Source organism: Sylvia atricapilla, chromosome 3 (assembly GCF_009819655.1).
Source record: "Sylvia atricapilla isolate bSylAtr1 chromosome 3, bSylAtr1.pri, whole genome shotgun sequence".
NCBI classification, from domain to species: domain Eukaryota; kingdom Metazoa; phylum Chordata; class Aves; order Passeriformes; family Sylviidae; genus Sylvia; species Sylvia atricapilla.
Genome location: NC_089142.1, coordinates 18,187,234 through 18,207,647, shown reverse-complemented (window position 1 = coordinate 18,207,647; position 20,414 = coordinate 18,187,234). Strand labels below are relative to the sequence as shown.

At 40.7% G+C, this 20,414-nt stretch overlaps 1 protein-coding gene across 9 annotated transcripts in view; it reads right to left on the bottom strand.

Moving 5' to 3' along the window:
* MYT1L (myelin transcription factor 1 like) overlaps window positions 1-12,937 on the bottom strand; it is a 303,376-nt gene extending 290,439 nt beyond the window's left edge. For 2 of the 9 annotated variants that reach the window (XM_066314867.1, XM_066314869.1), the window contains exon 1: window positions 12,565-12,935. The gene's annotated coding sequence lies outside the window, so the exon portion shown is untranslated. Of the gene's footprint in view, window positions 1-12,564 lie in introns of all 9 variants that reach the window. The other 7 variants (XM_066314862.1, XM_066314865.1, XM_066314866.1 and 4 more) reach the window with 5 other exon arrangements.
* Between the last annotated feature and the right edge of the window lie 7,477 nt (window positions 12,938-20,414).

Genomic DNA, 20,414 nt, shown 5'->3' with positions numbered 1-20,414 from the left:
CCTATTTGCTATTTTTCAGATTAGTTCTCAGGTGGTACCATCAAACTGAAGTCCCTTCCAGCCTGTCACAGATTTGAAAAATAACACCACTCTATTTACCAACATCAAGGAGACCCTGTTCTTATTTTTCCTCCTCACTTTCCTTTCTGTGTTGGCCCAAAGAAATGGGTCTAAAACAAAGCAACTAAAATCAGTGAGTAGCCCGTCTTAGAAATGCTAGTCTTAACACTTGCACGTCTGCTCTCAAGCCACACTGTCAATTTGCAAACTATCTTTTGTATTAATAGAGATGCAATGATTAATACTAACATCCTCCTGGAAACTACACCAAGGCACATGGAAAATAAGGAGGTGACTGGAGACAACCAACATTGCTTTACTGAAGGCGAATCATGCATGACAAATCTGGTGGACTTCTATGGTGGGGTTACAGTGTAGGTGGATGAGGGAAGAACAACTGATGTCATCTACCTGGACTTGTGCAAAGCCTGTGACAGTGTCCTGCGTAAGACCTGTATCTCCAAACTGGAAAGACATGGACTTGATGGATGGACCCCTCAGGGATAAAGAATTGGCTGAATGGTCACACTTTAAAAGTCACAGTCGACAGCTCAATATCCAAGTGGAGACCAGTGACAAGTTATGTTCCTCAGGAGTTGGTACTGGCATTGACAAACATCTTTGCTGGTGACACAGACGATGGGATCGAGGGGACTCTCAGCAAGTCTGCCAACACCACCAAGCTGTGTGGCACAGTCAACTTGCTGGAGGGAAGGAATGCCACCCAAAGGGACCTGGACAGGCTTGAGGTGCGCTCGTGAAATTCAAGACCAAGTGCAAGCTCCTGCACCTGGGCTGGGGCAATCCCAAGCACAAATAAAGACTGGGAAGAGAAGGAATTGAGAGCAGCTCTGAGGTGAAAAACTTGGGGTTGCTGATGGATGGAAAGCTGGACATGAGCCAGCGTTGTGCACTTCCAGCCTAAAAGCGAAGCACATCCTAGGCTGCATCAAAAGCAGCATAACCAGAAGATCCAGGGTGATGATTCTGCCCCTCTACATCTCTCTTGGGAGACATCCACCTGGAGCACTGCATTCAGCTCTGGGGTCCCTAACATAAGAAGCACATGAAGTAACTGGCACAGGTCCAGATGAGGGCCATGAAGACAACTGGAGGGCTGGAGAACTTCTCCTATGAAGACAGGCTGAGAGAGTTGGGGTTGCTCTGCCCCGAGGTCCCTTCTAATACCTGAAGAGAGCCTACAGGAGAGCTGGAGAGGTTGTTTTTACAAGGGACAGGAAAATGGGGAATGGCTTCAAACTGAAAGAGAGTAGCTTTAGATTAGATATGATGATTAGATTAGAAAGAGAGTAGGTTTAGATTAGATATGATGTGAGGGTGGTGAGGCACTGGAACAGGTTGTGCAGAGAAGTTGTAGATTCCAAATCCCTGGAAACATTCAAGGCCAGGCTGGATGGGATTTTGAGCAACCTGGTCTAGTGGAAAGTGTCCCTGCCCATGGCAGAGGGGTTGAAGCTACATGGTCTTTAAGGTCCCTTCCAACCTAAGCCATTCCACAATTCTCTTAAGATCTACAAAAGCGCAGAAAAGAAAAAGGATCAGGATAATGGTGTACTGCAAACCAGTTTACAGCTGATTTATATGCAAAGCTAACTGTAATTCAGATAAGCATATCACAAGATAGAAGAAGTTGCACAATGTTACACAAGCAATGAGGTGTATCAGAATCTATTTTCTATATCTCTGCCATACAGTGACAAAGTAGGAATCTCTACAACCATAAATGATCCTCAAGTGACTACAGCTCTTTTGTTGAAAACAATTTTTAAGCACACAAACCTAAATGCAGATGTCTAATGTCCAAAGAACCCCCTTCCTCTTGCGTCTTTTAACCAGAGACATGAGATTTTGAAGCAATACCTGTTGAGTACTTGGAAAAACAAGCCCCTTACACAAAATTAGTAATTCACAGATCTCAGTACCATTGGACTAAACAAACTTGCATGAGACAGTACCCCACAAATCCTTCAAATTTCAGCTCCAGAATTCTTTTTCATGTAAGGCTAATGTATTAATTCTCACTAATTTAAAATGAGATCTATGGCAAACCAAACAGTAGTAAAGTCTTATGAGTTGAACCAGATCCTCTAATTTAAAAAAAAAATAACTTTAAACTTAATCATAGTTTATTTTGTAACATAAATTAAGGAAGTAGTAAAAGACTCATTTCTTATAGAAAATCAAACTATTTCATTTGAAAAGAGAAATATTGTGATTTTTTTTCCATTATTGCTCTACTTAGTTTTTCACTACAAGAACTCAAAACATTTGCTGGTTTTAGTGAATATGCAGTTTCTTTTGTCTCAAAACTTCATATGCATATGTCCTAACTCTGTAAACATTTAAGCTATGACCAGCAGACTGATAGACCCTATGAAATATGAACACTAGGCCAGGATGTCATACAAGAATAAGGATTTTATTATGCTATGTTCTGTCAATAAACAGACATCTTGCTTTCTAAAGCATGAGATTCCCCCCAGTGTTTCTAGCATTACTAATATATAACATAGCTGGTTCTCAAGATCTGCAGCAATGCATTCCAACTTATCTACTGTCTTGTATGATGAATGTAAAATTTTACGTACTTACAATGAATTGTATGTTTTTCATTTGCATTCAGGTTTGGTTTTTTTTTTAATTCTGTGAGTAAAAGCTCTGTGCACAGTTCAAGGCAAACAAAACAGTTTCAAGGAAAATGAAGTAATAGAGGCTGGTTGTATTTAAAAGACTATTTTATAATCAGGATCTTATCACAATTACGAATGCATCAATTACACATTTCTTAGTAATGAGAAAGGTTGATTAGTACTGATATCCTATTCCTTTAAATTTGATATGTTTTGATCATTAGTGTTTCAGGCTACCTGTAAACAGGGGCAGGAACATGCCTCCTGAGAGGACAGAAAAATACTTCTTGGCTTCTGTCATGGGTGTGATACCTCTTGGGGAATGTTGTTTTCAAGCTTACCACAACCAAGGTAGTGGCTGATGAAGGGAGAACTTGAAGCAGTGAATGCCAAAATCAAATTTAGTATTCAAAACATTGGGCAAAATGATAAAGCAATCAAGAATTCAATATATAAAGCACAGGTTAATAATTCTATCTTAATGGAATTGCTTTGAAAGCCATACTGGAAAAGCAAGTCAGCAGCTGAAAAACCTAGAAATTAACACAGAATGCTTTCTTCCCTTCAAGAAATTCTCAATTACTTCAGTAGAACAAGATTAGGCCACTGGCTCTGTAAATGTGGCCATGCAAATGTACTGTCTCATTGTACTAATATAGATATCTGGCAAATTCTTTTTGCTGTTACCATGGCTCTAATATTCTGATGTTTCAGCAGAAAAGTAACATTTAAGTGTATGACTGAACACTCAGACATTTTTTAGACATTTTTTACAATTAACAGTGAGGTAAAAATTTCTTCTTTAAAAACATTAAACTACGACCTGAAATCTGTCATTCCCATATATGAAAATTCAGAATATGCATTAACAAAAAAAAGTCAAGAAAGCTACTGATTTTGCTTTCTCAGTCTCTATCCCTGAATTATTGTTCCCTATTCATCCATTGGCTAGTAAAAATAAGCAAAAGGTGGGACCTCCCAACTTACTTGCATCCTTACATGAAAATACTACAGATGAGTAAGAAAAAGCACCATTTCTCCTACAGCAAATACTTTTAAACTCCAGTTAACAGCAGAAAATTTTTCCCAGTAAGCAGCTGGGCTACTCAACAGCTCCTGGGAATACAGGTTGTCTAGAACTCAAGTTATCTGAATCATAAAGCTACAGATTATCTCAAATTGGAATGAAGTCACAGGGATGGAGTCCAAATCTCTACTCCTCACAGGACTACATAAGACTAAATCATAAGCCTAAGAGTGTTGTCTGGATGTTCCTTGAACAGGGAGACATGAAGCTGCATACAAATAAGAGACACCATTAGATAGGAGAATTTTGGAATTCAGAATAGATTATGCAATTTGCAGAAAATCTGGAAGGAAATGCTTAGCATTGTGGGACTCCAGACCTCTAAGGAATTTTAAGGAGTTTAAACTCAAAAAGAAAGCAGGAATTGGGGAAGCTTTTTTTTTTTTTTTTTTTTTTTTTTTTTGAGAGCCCCTGGCTCCTCTTTCATTTTCCCCATATTATTGCTTCCATGTTTTCATACACATGTCTATAGTACCATTACAAACATATGGATCAAATCAGTGGAGTTATGTCTTTTCATATTTTAGTACCTGTTTTCCCTGCATGTTCAGAGTTTCAATTTCATCAGATTTTAAAGAAATATATAAAATTTAGGTAAAGTAAAAGATGGAGGCAGAAAATAAAATTTGCTACGAAGTAGGAGCACTCCACAACTGATTTAAACACATCAAGCCTCATGATATTTAGCCTTTGGTACAACCATGGTGGAAATCTAGCACCATCAATAGCAGAAGCAAAACATTTAGGTACAGGACATTGCAATTCAAGTTCTAAATTGAGCACCAAGTTTACATCAACCTTTCAATGGAAATGCCACAAAATCAGAAGCATTTATACACTAAGAAATTAGTGGCATGGTGATCCTGGGAACCTGCAAACCCTGACTGTTTAGCAGTGGTTAGCAACTTGGTGTTGACAAATCTTATACATTACAAATAGGTGTGTATATACATATACATATATAAAGGTGTAATTGTGACTCTTGTAAAGTATGCAAAAGCAAGAAAATTAGTTAGCAAGGTATCCCATTCACATTTACACAAGTGAGACTTCGAGAAGTTACAAAAAGTGGCTCACTGACTTCTATTAAATTATGAAGTCTATGTAGACCTCATATTTTTAGGAACCCTTTTGCAATATTGGAATGCAAAGACAGTTTCCTAGACCACAATATTTATAAAGATAGCTACTTCATTAACTGTAATTCTCAAAAAGCTGCTCTATCATTTCTTTTCTAGTTCCTGAAGTGATTCACCCAGCATCTGCAAACAAAGATACATGTATTGCCTAGTGGTTTCTTATGTATATTTGGTAAATTAAAATCACCTCTAAAACCAAAAAAAAAGATGCTTTCAGTAAAAGTAGAAATACTTATGATTCTGAATACAAAGGACCAATTATAGGAGTCAATCTGAATACAATTCCTGGAAGCCTCAGAAGCATACTCTGATATGTTACTGGCAGTACTGATTTGAATCTGATTGTTCTACTCTTTGAGTAAGCTGCACTTATGACTGCTAAAAAAACCTGAATTTCAAGTTGACACATTTACTGAATTTGGCAAGAAGTATGGGCATAGGAAAATGATGTCCCATACCAATTTTTTAAACAGAACACATCCATCACAGTTTTTGGAAAATAAAAATTTATTAACTATCTCAAATAACAGATAAAATGACAAATAAAAAGTCCAGGGTGCATGAGTCATTAACATATGTGCAATCTTTGTCACATGCCCTTATTTTCCACTGGAGTTGGCGGGAATTAACACCATGGCAATCTGTGCTGGCTCTTGGGCAGGTAGGAGGTAAAGGAAGAAGGTATATGGGATGAGACCTGCTCTGCAAAGCTGTCTATGAAACACAGTGACTGCTGCAGTGAAATGACTGGTGCTTTATCCCATCATGCTCTGCAGTGCCTGCATTTGCTAAATCAGGATGCTCCGTCTTCAAGGTAAACTACTCAAGTGTGCCTTTTCTCCAGCATGCTGTGTCACAAAGGCCAAACAGACCTACGGAAAACATCTACCCTTCTCTTTCTTTTCTTTCTTCTTAACATCATCTGCTTCTTCTCAGGCAAGGTCACTGATAAGCAACAACAAAACAAAAAAGGTACTGTTAGATTGAACAGGTTGTAGATAAAAATCTCCATTCTTTTCCCACTTTTTTTTTTTTTTTTCCTTGTAGGATATGAAAAGGATCAGCCCCTTAGTGGGCAGTTCAGGAAGTCTGTCAATGATGGCTACTTAAAATGTAGCACCTTTTGAAGACCTTGCATACAGAGTGCAGACTACCACAGATACTAATAGTAGAAATATGGCAGTAAGTGACCGAACAGACAGCAATCTGTTCAGAAAGCGCAGAGACTCCTGAGAAGGTTCTTCAGTGCAGCTGGAGTTCACCCAGACATGTTACCAGCCTTTCCACCATGAGCACGTCTCCAGAGCTGATAAAGGTGAGCAGCAGCACACTGTAAAAGGAGAAGTAAAAGAGGCCTTCCTTACTCTCAACATTTAAAGAATACTTGCTGAAAAATGCTGACAGTGTCCTGAAGATAAAAAGGGGATGTTCATGCAAAGATCAACCTGAAAAACCATGAATGGAAATGGATAGCTGCTATTGTTTAATTCAGTGAGCAGCTTCTCTGAACCAACATCAAAATGGCTCTGTTTCCCTGAATAAAAAAAAAAAAAAAAAAAAAAAAAAAAAAAAAAAGATGTTTTGAATTTGCCTTACTCTCAGAAAGCAAGGGACTGCAAGCATGAAGGTTCTACACATGTATACATTTTATTCACAGCAAACACAGTTTTAGCAAATGTAAGATTACTTTTAACAGTCTTGTTTCTCATCTGTTTTAATGGCATACTAAGGAGGTGTCAGTTTCACTGCCATTGTTTTTGCCCCTACATGCAAAGAACTAATATTTAGTCACAGAACTTCTACATGCCCACATGTATTTATCTATATTTAGCACACATTTATGAATACTGGCTGTGGTGTATTTTATCTTTGGGGTTTTTTTATTTAAAATTGACAGTGCATATACGAGTTCTAAAATAAACTGGCTATTTGAAAGACATTTTCTTTGTTTCCTGCCTCCTTGTAATCAGACACTACTCCAAGAGAGTGATGAAAGAACTGAAGAGAAAGAACAAGTTCTTAGAGCTGGGGGAAAAAACAAACAACAAACTAGTAGAAGTAGCATATAAAAATAAACTTACCTGAGTTTTTTTGCTTTTCCAGCTGGTCTTTGGGTTCATGGAGTACTCCTGACTTCCATTCACGTACATCTCCTCACTCCTCCGTGTAATCCTTCTTAACAAGCCTGTTGTCCACATCCACTTCACAGGTTCTTTTCCTTCTCTTTTTTGAGGTCATATGTCCAGTGGTCATGGAATTCTAATTTTTCTTAGCATCCAGACTCTGTCTGTTGGCTAACAGAACCTCAGTTTTTCCACCAGCAGTTTCCTTTTAACTGAATGTTTGATTTTTTTTCCCTGATGTGACATTGTTACTCATTCCTCTCATCACAACCTCTCCGTCTTACACGTGCAACGTCCAAAAACCACCTTAGTTCTTGTGAGAATGCTGCAGCTTGGCCTGTGCCCACTATCCCTGAGGACTGAAGTATGCTATTTTCCTTAATAATGAAATATGAAGGTCCAGTAACTCCACACAGAGTAAAGCCCTTAAGCTCAAGTAGATCCAACCATGCAGAGTATTTTAAAAGGTTGAGAAAAACATGCATTCATCACTGGAAGTGATGAGATCTGGAGTTTGATGAAAACTGGAGTTTGAGATTTGGTGCAGGTTGATAACAGCCAGAGGATCAGCAGATTGTGAAATTCTTGAAGAACAGTAAATCTGTTTCTCTCAGTAAATATGTAACATATCAACTGTGCAGGCATCTTACCACTGCTGGAACAGACATCTTTTTCTATGTGTGAGGGCATGTTAACTTGACCTGTGTGAACTCTGGGTGTTTCCTAGCAAGACCCAGAATGGACTTTGTGCTTGCACATGCTGAAAAAAAACACGCATTACTTTTTAGTGTCAACTCCCAGCCCAAGGAATCTGTTTTTCTGGAGTTTTATTCAAACTATGCAGCACAACCAAGACACTGCAGAAATATAATCCTGAATTAATAACAATTTGTGTTAGACACACCAAGAGTATTATAAAGATACAAAGAAAGTAAAAAGACCTGTAGACAACCTTATAATTTTCTACGACATAAAAGTATTATTTCTTCCTAAATATGCACATACCCCTCCTCCCAAAAAATCCTGAGTATTTATGAATAGGACATGAGAGCCACGATGTATGCAAAGTTGTGATAAACACAGTTCCATATTTAAACATGGCCTTTTCCTCTTCGGACAACAGAGGAATTGCTAGTATCTCTGAAAATGCTACTAAAACAAATCACAAGTGCTGAAAACTAACACATTGGATTCAACAATCCTGGCGTAGGAGATGTGAAATAAAAGGATGAGCCACTGATTTACAGTATCACAAGAGGCCTGGGAAACCCCTTTCAATAGTATTCCTTACGTGAGAGAATGCCCTGCTGCAGCACTGAAGGAATGCCAGAACATCTACTCACTATAGTTTATCCTCAAAACAAACCTTGGAGATCTTTGGAGATCTTCTCTTTCTGCATTTTGACTATTTTATCTGAACTGAGGAACTGTTCAGAAAGTGACAAAGATGGACTAGGTTAAATGCTGTAACATGGTACTTATTCACACTACATTAGGCAGAGGAACACTAAAATTAGGCATAAAATTTTATTCCCTTGGTAATATTCTCCAGTATTGGCTAGAGACAGGAGGAAAAAAGGGGATTTCTCTTGGAAAAATAAAGCAAGTTGTTGATATGAAATATAAATATTGCAGTATTACATCTGCAATAGTATCACTATTTCTGTTGGGGGGTGAAGGGATGTGAAGGAGACGACATCTCCAGAAAGCCTGGAAAAAATTAGCCATTCAGTGAGCAGTCCAAAGTCTTTTCTGAATGGAAACTATACTCTCCATTCCATTCTGCCTGTAAACAATCTTATAAATAACAAAATCATGAGAGAGTGAGGAGATGGGTTTTTTTGATTTTACTGGAGCCACATGAGAAATATGTTTGGCCTGTCATTCTATAAAATGATATTACAAGCCTGTTCCAAAGCTCACTGCTCTCTTTTTGTTAGGGTCAGAAGCAGAATCATGCAAAGTAGGAACAAAACAGCAGCTTTTTTTAAAACTCGTCATAAAAATATTTTTTTCTTAAATTGCTGCTTTGCCCTAATTTTATTCACTACTGCACCAAGCAAAGGACTGCACTTGCCAGATTCAAACTGAACCAGCTGAAGCCATACCAAGTGAACATATATTTGCTGTACACCATGCCCTTTTTAATCAACTTCCTAATAAAAAATAGCATAAAGACACAAGGTATGATAAATGCAAACCTTTAATACTTCACAAAATAAAAGACCTCATTGCTGGTTTGGTTGTGAATCTGTGACCTTACAGATGTTTATGCATTTGCCTGGTGCAGAACTGTAATCAATTTGGTTATGCTAGACCTTCAAGAAACATAAAATGTATCCTGAAGGAAACTGGTTTCTGAAACCAACTGCTCAGATGCATTAGGCAGGTGGGAGTTTCAGCACACCATAGGGTCTACTGGCAGACACAACATTGATTTCTTATTGTTTACAACCTACCAGACAGTTCTATACTGACCTGATTTGATGGTTCTCTCTGGGGCACCCTGCAGCCCTGGTTATTTCCACAACCAAGCTGGCCAGCTTCCTTACTTGGCGACTGTGTTCCACATGTGCAGCTTCAGTGCAAACATGCTGAACTAGTATATACACACTGAAAATCTGACCTGAGATCAGATTTTAAATCCGATCTAATAATAATAATGTTTACTGTTTTCATGACTAGAAGTATGATCCCTTTCAAGGGATCAAAAATCCTATTGTGATTTTTGTCTGTCTCTATTCAACTCCTCCTCCCCACCCAATGTTTCCCCTTCATTTCAGTTTCATTACAATTTGCTGCTTTTTCCTCTATGGCTAAAATAGGCAGAGTGATTCTAATCAAAGCAGAATACTGTGAAGGATTCTAAAGAGATAATCTTTGTCAACAAGCTACAAAAGCTTTGATTTGCTCTCCTTGTGACTTTTTAATCGAGGATATGTGGAGAAGATGATGCTATTTGGTCTGCACCCATTTTTACTCCATAGAAATCTGGCTGCACTTCTGTTTAAAACACCACTGATAATCTTATTAGGATTTCTCATCACTCCTATTATGAGAAAGAAAAGGTCAGTAAGTAATCCACAGACATAAAGTTTTCTAGTACTATACTATAGGGAACTTCACATCTTTCCTGAAAGTTGATCAACATGATGCATTTATCAAGTTCAGACAAAATAATATTAAACTCAGTATTTCCATAAGGATATTCAATGCTGTATACCTATTTAATATCAAAGTACTTTTCCACCACTGACTCTCTCAACAAAACAATGACTGTTCTCAAAGTTGATCAAGAAATTATTCTAACACAGACAACTTTGTTTTATAAACGTGCTTGTGCAATGCACTTAGAAAGAAATACCCGTGCTCATTTCCCATGGAAATGCTAATGGATGGGAATTTTATTTTCATTCTTTTAGAGTCCATATAAAAGCCTGACCAGCACAGAAGTTTTCAAAACAGCTCTTTTTCTGCTATTCATATAGCAAAGTTTCTATGCCTTGCTAATAGTCTGCCGCATATGTGTAGCATGTATGTGTATACAATCAAAATATTATTCCCTTGCATATTTTACTCATCCTCCTCAACACAAAAATTAAACAAAATAGATGAGAAAAGGAACAGAGAACCCTCAAAAATAGTCTTTAACAAATCTGAAGAAACCATATATCTCTGATTATACTGAAGTAGCTCCTCTTTCTTAATTGTCTTTGTCTCCAAACACACAGTTGCTCAATTTTATAATATGTAACATCCAAGACTGTAGAGTAAAACAACAAAGTCATACTATGAACCAAGAACTACTACAATAAAACTGATGCCCTTTTTGAAAATGTGGGCATATAACTGGGTATTTTAATCTAAAACAAAGAAACTGCTCCAAATGTTTAGCATTTAACTATTGCTCTTGTTGGTGAAAAAGGGGGGGGCAGAGGGGGGGAGAAAGGAGGAGGAAGAATATCCACTCTCCAGAAAGTTCAATCTGTAAAATACATACAAAAATTGAATCTGCTATTAAGATCAGATTAAAAAATACCTAAATCTACATTTAATCATTGTAATAATTTACTCTTCTCTTTGTTTCATTTGATAAATCAATGTAATTTTTAGAAAAATATAGTTACTTAGAAAGATCCTAGGTTTTTACATAGTCTTGCATCACACTGTGTTTCTAATGTTCAAAGTGCTATGTTGCCATCTTAAATTGTTTCTAAATGTGTCATATTGCAAACAAGTATAAATATATAGTCATTAGACGACACTAGAGAAACCAAGTTTAACCTTATCATTCCAAACTTCATCAACCTTAATAAATCATATGGGGTACTTGCTAACTACCCAGCAAGGGTTAACAGTTTGTTCCAATATTTAGGGGTCTTTTTTCTTTGCAGAGTGACACGACAGACTTTTATTTGTTTGGCAATTTTTGAAAATAAACTATCACACGAAACTGAACTGGCAGTTAAAAAAAAAAATGGAGAGAAAGGTAAAAACTAGACATCATTTGGAAGTGTAGCTGTTGTTCTCCCCAACAATATAATTAAGGGTAACAAACCCCCCCACACCACTCAAATTAAAGCAAATAAACTATTAAACTGTTCTACAACAGTCACCAGAACTATGCAAAGACAATTACCAGATAATAATTCTCACTTAACCCCAACCTTAAATGCAGTTTCAAAATTAGGTCAGTAAAAATGAAAATCACCATTTTTAATGATATTTGGAATCATTAGAATTGAATAAGAATATTTCTAAATGACTAAATGAAAAAAGCAATCGTAACTAAAGGTTCAAGTACCCCATATTTTATACACAGCATCAGAATTATATAAGAAATGCCTATCAATGGATGCTCTGTTCGAGAAGTGGGATTCCAGCCTGACTCAATATTATTATATGACAAAAAAAAACCTAATTCACAGATAGTTTATTTTTTTCTTTTGTTTTCTTCTCTCCAAAAAGAAGCCTTTATAAGGACACATATGTAGCGGAGATATATAGAGCTGAGAGAATCACTAGTAATTTGTCAATCTGCAACTTGGGCTTTAGCAATACTGGTGAGTTTGTGTTAAATAAGCAATTTTTTTCCTTTCAACCAAGAATATGCATACCACACCAATCAAAACTAATCACAGCAGGGCTTTCATTGAAACAGTAGCTGCTAATTTTACAGGTCTGCCCACATTGTTCTAGAAAAAAGGAAGCAGAAATCTGACATTTCCAGCAGTCGTTATTAAAACAACAATCACTGAGAGCTCGATCCTGTTCTCGCTGGATGCAATGTCAAACTCCCCGTTGAGTTCAGGGAGAGCAGGATCGGGCCCCGAGCTGCTCAGCCTCCTCCAGCTCTATGCACAGGAGTATGTGCTGTGGAGCTGGGGTGGGCGAAGTACAAGCTATTCCTTTGTTAACTGCCCAAAGAGTTGAACTTTCCGTCACTTTGTCAACAACAGCAAAGTGCCCTGCAAACAACAATGGTGACAAAAGGACATATTTACCTTGAGGGAACAGGAGAGGGAAAGCCGCAGAATTGCAAAACAAAGTAGTCCAAAGGAATTATCTATGCATGCAGTCCGAACGTGCACCTTCAAGTAGGCCACAGTCTGTCAAGCAGTCGTCTCGGCACCAGCCACCCTGCCTTCCATCTTACGAGATTCACCCAGAAAACTGACAAACCTGCTCCACGACAACAAAACTCTCCTAATGCTTTTGAACGCCCACCATTTGTTCTCCATTCATCCAATCAACTTTCCACTGCACATCTTCTCCTGCGACTGAGGCTCAGAGGCAGAATCCCTTCTCATCTGTATGCTAATTATTTTGCCACATGGACAAAAGTAATAATGCTTTCAGACAGGAAACCAACGGGCCTGAAGTCGAAGGCAGAAATTAATAAGTTTCCACCACTGAAGGCTGAGAAGGTGGGCATGCGTGCAGCTCTGTGGCTGATGGATCAGCTGTAACCTCCATTTAAGAGCAGCAGAGGCGACGGGCTGGAGGAAGCCTAGGCAGCGTAGCATGCATCAAGCCCTAGTTCCCCTAGAGACCACATTACTGCAGCAGAACAGCATCCGTAGCAGATTGCCGACTTACCCCGCCTGAGCCCGCATCCTTTAAGCAGCGCGGCGCGCATCCATCCCGCCGGCCCCGCGGCGCGGTGCAGTGCCCGGCGCGGCCGCGCAGGCCCGGCCCCCGCGGCGCGGCGGGAGGCGGGCAGGGCTGGGGCCGCGCACCCGGCCGGGCTCCCCGGCGGCGGGGGGCGCCGCGCCGGCGCTGTGTTCCACCCAATGGAGGGGAACGCCGAAACGCCGCAGCCGCCCGGGAGGGGAGACCGCTAAAAATACTCCCCTGCCGCTGTGCTGGCGTAAAATGGTGTCTCCGATAGCGAACTCCCCCCCACACCACCACCACCCTCTCCCCCCCCCACACACCAAAAAAGAAGTCCCAAAAATTAGCTTCTAAATATATATATTTTGGAAAATAATGATCGAAACCATCGTTTTTTCTGCTGGGGTACCTCACCAAGGTTTCTAGAGGTAATTCTGCTGAAGCTTTGCTTATATTACCAGTTCACACCATCTTCTCCCCTTTGAAACAAAAGAAATTAACTATGTACAGAGGAAAATATTAGCAGCCTTACACCATTAGCAACTTGCGCGGCTCAACTTTATGTGACCAAGACCCTAAACAGAAACCAGGGCTCGTAAGCATAAAGGGCCAGCTTTCCATGTACAAACCCTTAACAGCGTTTCCCCAGCAATTTGACGTGGATTCTGTGGCTCTCGCTGCCAGCGCCTAGCCAGGGATCGCTTTACTAAACGTGTCACAAAGACAATGACTGCGAAGAAACACCTCACCGCCTTCCACGGCTGTTCAGAGGCTTTTCTCCGGCACTCGCCCGCCCGTAGGCAGCGTCCCCAAAGGGCTCGCCCCCGGGCTGCCGGATGTCCCTGCGACGGGAGCGGCTTGACAGCGGGGAGTCGCTTCGTTTAAACCCGTCCCCGAAATGTCATTTCGGTAGCAGCGTGACAGGCTGTGATCTTTACGCGGAGGCGGCGGCTTCCCCCCCCCCCCGCCTTGGCACGACTCCGCACGCCCCCGCGGCCTCAGCCCTGTCGTGTCCCGGCCCCTGCCCCGGGCACCGCCGCGCCTCCTGCCGGGTCCCGCCCGCCCTGCGCGTCCATCCCCGCAGACAGGCTGTTCGGCACGGGAAGGACCCTGGCTAGCGCACGCTTACAGCCTACACGCCCTCCCTACACACACGCGCGCCTGCCGGTCTCGTTGCCCTCCTCGTTGCCATTGTGCTGCTGCAGCCCCCTCCTCCCCGCACCCCTCCCTTCTTCCCTCCCTCCCTCCCTCCCCGCCGCGGCTCGCCCTGCTCCGCGGTGCTCGGTGCGGGCAGCCCGGCGGCTGGCAGGGCATCGCGGGCAGCCCCTGCTGGCCGCGACAGAAGCGGGGGAGACTGACCCAAAAGTCACGAGGAACACCCTCCTCAAGCCCTGGGAGGTAATCCCTCCCGAGCCCCCTCTGCCTGACGTGTGAACACCAGACATGTCGGTTACTGTAGAGGTTGCCATTCCCTCCCCACCCAGCCTTGCCGGGCACCACGCAGTGGTCTGAAGGGAAGGCGAGTCTCCGCGTACCAGCCCTTCGCACCCCGAGCCGTCAGAGCGGTCCGCGCTCCGATGGCCGGAGAGGGTCTTGGGGGGGAAGGGGGAGGGGGGCTGTGGGAAGGGTGTGAGGGGAGTTTTTCACAGGGATTCAGAGGAAAGCCAACCTGCTGGGGCAGGGACTAACAATAGCAGAGTCCTCACGACATCCACGCTTTTGGTGGAAAACGCAGTGTTTCCCTCAGAAAGGAAAAAAAAAAAAAAAAAAAAAAAGGGACTTACGTGTCTCTTCCCCCGCCCCCTCCTCCCCCCCTTGCCATCCCTAGCTGGCTCGTGGTTTGGGGGTTTTGTTTGGGAATTTTTTTTCCCCCTTAATTTTTCTCTGTCATCTCTGATTACATCTCCCTGCACTCGCAGGGCTCCCCCGAGACCGAGGCGCGGAGCCCTCGGGAGCGGCCGGGCCGCAGGTGCGGGCGGGGAGCGCGGAGGGCACCGCGCAAGGCGGGGGCGGGAGGCGGGAGCCGGTCTGCGGGGAGAAAAGCCTCCTCGTAGCGGGGAGGGAGAGCTACCATGTTTGTGTCGTAGCAAGGGCATGTCAGTTTGGGTTTTTTCCACACAAATCAACGTAGCCTAAGAAGCACGCATGCACACGTGGCAATGAAAGGGCCCCCCTGTAAATGTATAAGGTATCTACACCCCTAGAGATTCATCTCAGCATTTTTTAACATCAGGTTTACATGCAGAACCTTTGGATAATGGTATTTGCATTTGAGAAATCAAGGCTTGTCTTCTCCCTTTGCGAGAGCTAGCTTTCTTATGTTAGATCCTAGCTAGCCTTAATAGGATAGTGAAGGCAACTATGTGGTACATGTATCAGGACAGGTGTTGTCAAACTTCTGGAAGGTGATTTATCGGGGAAAAAAACCCTCATCATCTTGTCCAGCCTTTCTGGTGACACAAAGAAAAAGCCCAGTGCTTCTCCCACTCTAGACAAAACCAGTATTTTCTCTAGTCAGGACAAAATGTATATAAATACTGTACTGATGACTGTTAAGGGTGGTGGGGGAGGTCACTGCATAAATTAGAAGCATTTACAAAAAAAAACCCAAACCAAACAAAGAAAGAAACAAACAAACAACAACAAAAAAAACCCCACAGTCTGGAAAGAAATTTGAGACACTGGTTATTCACTGGCCTAATTATCCTCCATAAGATACTAAGATATGGGTTTAATGCTGTGGGTTGGATTCTCCCTCCCCCAGCCTGTGTCTCGTCAATGTGCATTATCCATGGGGAAAAGGAGATGCAGGTCATGTTTAAGCAGCGTTAATGAGAGCACAGTATTTTTCCTGCAGGTTAAGTTGGCCAGGTTAGCAAACTTCAGGTAAAGCATGCTTGAAAACCTCCCATTTCTTTTACTTTCTGGCTAGTTGCAGTTTCTAGTGAGTCTTGAAACATTAGACAAACACAGAAAACAGAATTCAAGCATCAGACAAACCCATTACTGTCAATAAGGGAGTACAATTTCAGCTTGACAGGAGTATTACAAGAATATACCCGCTAACGAGCAACCTTAATTGGCTTGCATATTGTGACTGTCACTGTTAAAACCTGTTCCTATGCAATGCTATTTTATACATCCTTTAAACATATAGTTCTCTAAAGCAGTTAAGGAGACAATAGTTTACTCACTGGACTTTTGATTTTCAGTGAAAAAGAAATGAGAAGAAAAGGAAATTAAAAAAATTAGGAAACCCTGTTAAGAATATAGTATCAGTGACTAGGAAACACTGTGAAAGTCATAGTAGAAAATAGGAACAGACTTTTTTGAGTTAAGTGCACTTTCTCAGTTTTGAATGTAAATTGTTATTCACCCATAGACTGCAATGGCTGCAGATGCTTCACTGATATTTACTACACTCAAATCCTTTAAAATTCAGTGTGTTCTTTAACAGATCCCACCTTTATTTCAGCAGGACAATTTCTCTTAAAGGTATTTTGAATTTAGTGGTTTGCAGGAGTTCTCTGCTTGTCCTGGCAAATCCTTCACACACTAGAGTTTAATATTGGCTTCAGTTTTTCCAGTACAGGGTCGTGCTCATAAAGAATACAAATGAAAGATGGTTAAAAAAAAAAAAAAGTTACTGCGCATGTGCAATTGGCTGTTATTAAATGATAACACTTTATCTTCTAGATAATAAAAGTAAAAATACCAAATAGGGCAGAGCCCCAGTGCTAAAGTGACTGACTTTAAAGAAGTTATTCCTAGTCTGATTTAAAACTGTCTAACCTACAAACTTGAATGTAAAACAGTGTTGCAACTGAAGACTGCAAAAGTCATTTATATGTATAATGAGACCTTAAAAAGATCTTCCAGATCAATTTTAAATCAATAAAATGCTTCCTATTGTCAAACTCTGGAAAATGGCATTTGCAGAGCAGTTGCAGGAAAGACCCTGAGCACAGTAGTGTTGGTGAGGACTTTTCAGGTGACAAGCTGGAGTATAGTGGGGAGTTTTGCACAAAACCAAAAAATTACACCAAAAAAAAAAAAAACAAAACAAAAAAAAAAAGCAACCAAAAAAAACCACCCAGTTATATGAAAGCATTTGGCTTAACAAAGCACTTTTTACTAGGACGAAAATGTCTGGCTAAGTACGACAACAATTGTAATGTCCCTCACCTTCTGAAAGTTAAATTGCACTGATGCAAGGAAGTGCTGTTTGAACTCCAATGCCCCATGGATCGGTCCCAGAAAATAGAATGCAGACGAAGACAGCTCTTGGAAGAGAGGAAGAATTTAAATGCATTTAAATTAAGAGACTGGCGCTTTACCACAGCCATCTTCCCGCCACCTAATTAGAAGGCATGAAGCCTCTCCTGCCTTTACCTCCGGGAGCAGTCGCTGGGCACGGGGCCGGTGAGCGCAGACAGCTCCCGGTGCGGACAGCTCCCGGTGAACCGGACAGCTCCCGGTGCTGAAGGAACCGCGACGACGCGCCGAGGGGGGCGGCGAGGGCTGGCGCTGAATAGCGCTGTCTGCAGAACAATGGCAGCCAACTCCAAATCCTGCTATAATCACATTAATGAGATTAATCAGTGAATTAGCAGCAGTCAAATGTCAGGGTGGCGGGAGGAATCCAACCAAGCTCGGTAATTAACTTTTGGGGGGCAGGGGAAGGGAATCGACTGTGTTACTGGTTAGGCTTTTCCTGAAGTTTAGCAGGTTTTATTCACCAGCCTTTGGAAGATGCTGACAATTCAAGTGGAGGGGGAGGTGGGGATAAGACAGAGACCTCAACCTTTGTGTGCTACAAGGCAGCCTGCTAATGCACAGTATCCCATTACTTCCAGCTGAAGTCCATTGAGGAAACTAGCACCGTTTCAGACACCCTCCACTCCCTGCAGCTGCCAGAGCTGCGCTGGGCTGAGCTGAGTGTGAAACTACTTCTGTGAGCTAACTTCTACCACAGATTCCAATAGGCGTGATAAGTATGGCGGATGCCAAAAAAGCATTAAATCTTACTCCTCTTTAAAAATGTACAAGGAAGATGCTCTTTCTGAAATCAGAGTGATAGGAAAAAAGAGTTCAGTTTAAACAACTACCAGCGATAGATTAGCACAACAAATTAATGCTAGACCTTGCAGATTAGTGCTAGATAGTTGCAAAGTGTCTTCTAAAACAAACAAATAAACAAACCATAAAAAAAAAAAAAAAGAAATTCAATCAAGTAATTTAGGGTAAGTTATTTAATGTAGACAAATCAGAGATCTAGTCTTTATCTGACCTCAATAAAAGTGAAACTTCTCACCACCTGAAATCCAGCACCCATGACCATTTTTCCATGGCAAGTGTGAAATATATTAAAAAAATATTCCCCATAGATGACAAACAAAATCTGTAGATATTTATTTGCCAGAAAGAGAGTACTGCGTTTCTGCTTTTCTACCTTCAAAGGAGTATAATCAACCAAGCAAAGCATTTATCGTGTAAAAAGCCTTATCCACACATTACTTCTTCAGAAAACAAATAAAGGTTTAAATAAACCTCCTCTGCCTAGATGAAGCTGTGCACGTTGTTCAGAACTCAGAAGAAAATGGCATGCTTCTGTTCCATTGAGTTTAATCTCTGTTAGTGACAATTAAAAGAAACAAACCTGTGTAACACCTGTTCCATAAGACACTATGTAGTTTCTTTTTTACTGATATAAGTTGTTTTCTTTTATACTGTTTGGCTATATTTTAGCACTAAATTAATAGGATTAACAGGTCTGCACTAAATGTACTTGGACTACTTATCACAACTATTTAAAAATTGAAATATATACTGTGATGTTTTCAGAGAGTTAACTGAATTATCCACTCCTTATTTACAAAGCTTCTTCTCTTTAAAAAGAATAAATTATCTTTAAAAAAATAAATTACAAATAGGAAACATTTAAGATAGTGTTGTTTCAAAAATCCTACTCTTATACAAATGTTCCTCTTAAAAGAACAAATCCAATGTTTTCAACAGTCATTTTAGTGCAAAATACAGTATCTTATGGTCTTTTATTTAATTGCATTCAGCTGTCATTGAGCATTCCAATCTGTGAAGTTTCTATCTGGGGTTCTCCACAGCAAACAAGTACTGTCCACATGCAGCAAGTTTATATAAACAACAACATGCTTAATGCATGCAGCATTATGCGGTCATATAGTAAACACATTCTTTAGGATTTTTTTTTATCAGCTAGTCTACAGCCCAGTACAATTTCAGCTGCACAGCAGTATTGCCAGAAGAACTTGAAAAGAGCAAACAATGGACATTTAAGTATAAGCTACAGAATGACTACAAAAAAATCACAATAATCTTCCCAGTTAGCTGCAAGAGTCAACCCCCACCCTGCACAAAACACAACCCACATCTGCACTGCTAACCATTTACAAATTAAACATAAGCAAGACATTTCAGCATGGTTAAGAAACGCCCTGGCTTACTACAACTTTGAAAGGATGAGGAGTAAGAAGCATACCACAGAGACCCAGAAAAGGCTGCTTTTTTCTTCATTGAACACTGAAAAGATATCCCATATTCCAGGGAATTTGAAAAAAAAATATTAAAATACACCCACCAACACTGAGTAAAAAAAACAGGGGGGCTTCAAGAAGACTGCAGGGAAAAAGCTCTCACTCTCTTTACTGTGCAGAAGCTTAGGGGGAAAAAATGTCGCCCTGGCAGGAATGACAAATGCAGTAGGATAGGCTAGCAGGCCTGAGGGATCTGTTTTACTTCCACATACATCCTCTAATGCACGCACTCCCACTCATCCTCTCGAGATGCCTTTTTTTTTCCTCCACTTTTTTTTTTTTTTTTCACCAGCTCCAAATCCCCGGCATATGACCTTCTGTTAAATAGATAAAAAAAAATTTGCTTATCAGTCATGCAAATGAGGCTGAATTCATTTTCCACAACAGATGGCCTCATAGATAATGATGATGGAAGAGAGAAAATTGAATGTCTCTCACAAGGTGGTCATGGCAACCAAGAGCAGAATAATATCAATAATAAGCTCACTGCATAATAAGGTTGTCAATCCCACAAATCAAAGTCTCCAGCTAAATCAGGTATCCCACCCCCCACTAGTTATCAGGTAAATAGAAAAATATAGAGCATCCTTTTTCTTTTTAAACAAGGCACTGAAAAGAAATTGTAGCTCCAGAGCTTCCAGGGTACAAGGGGAAGGAAGGAGCAGAAG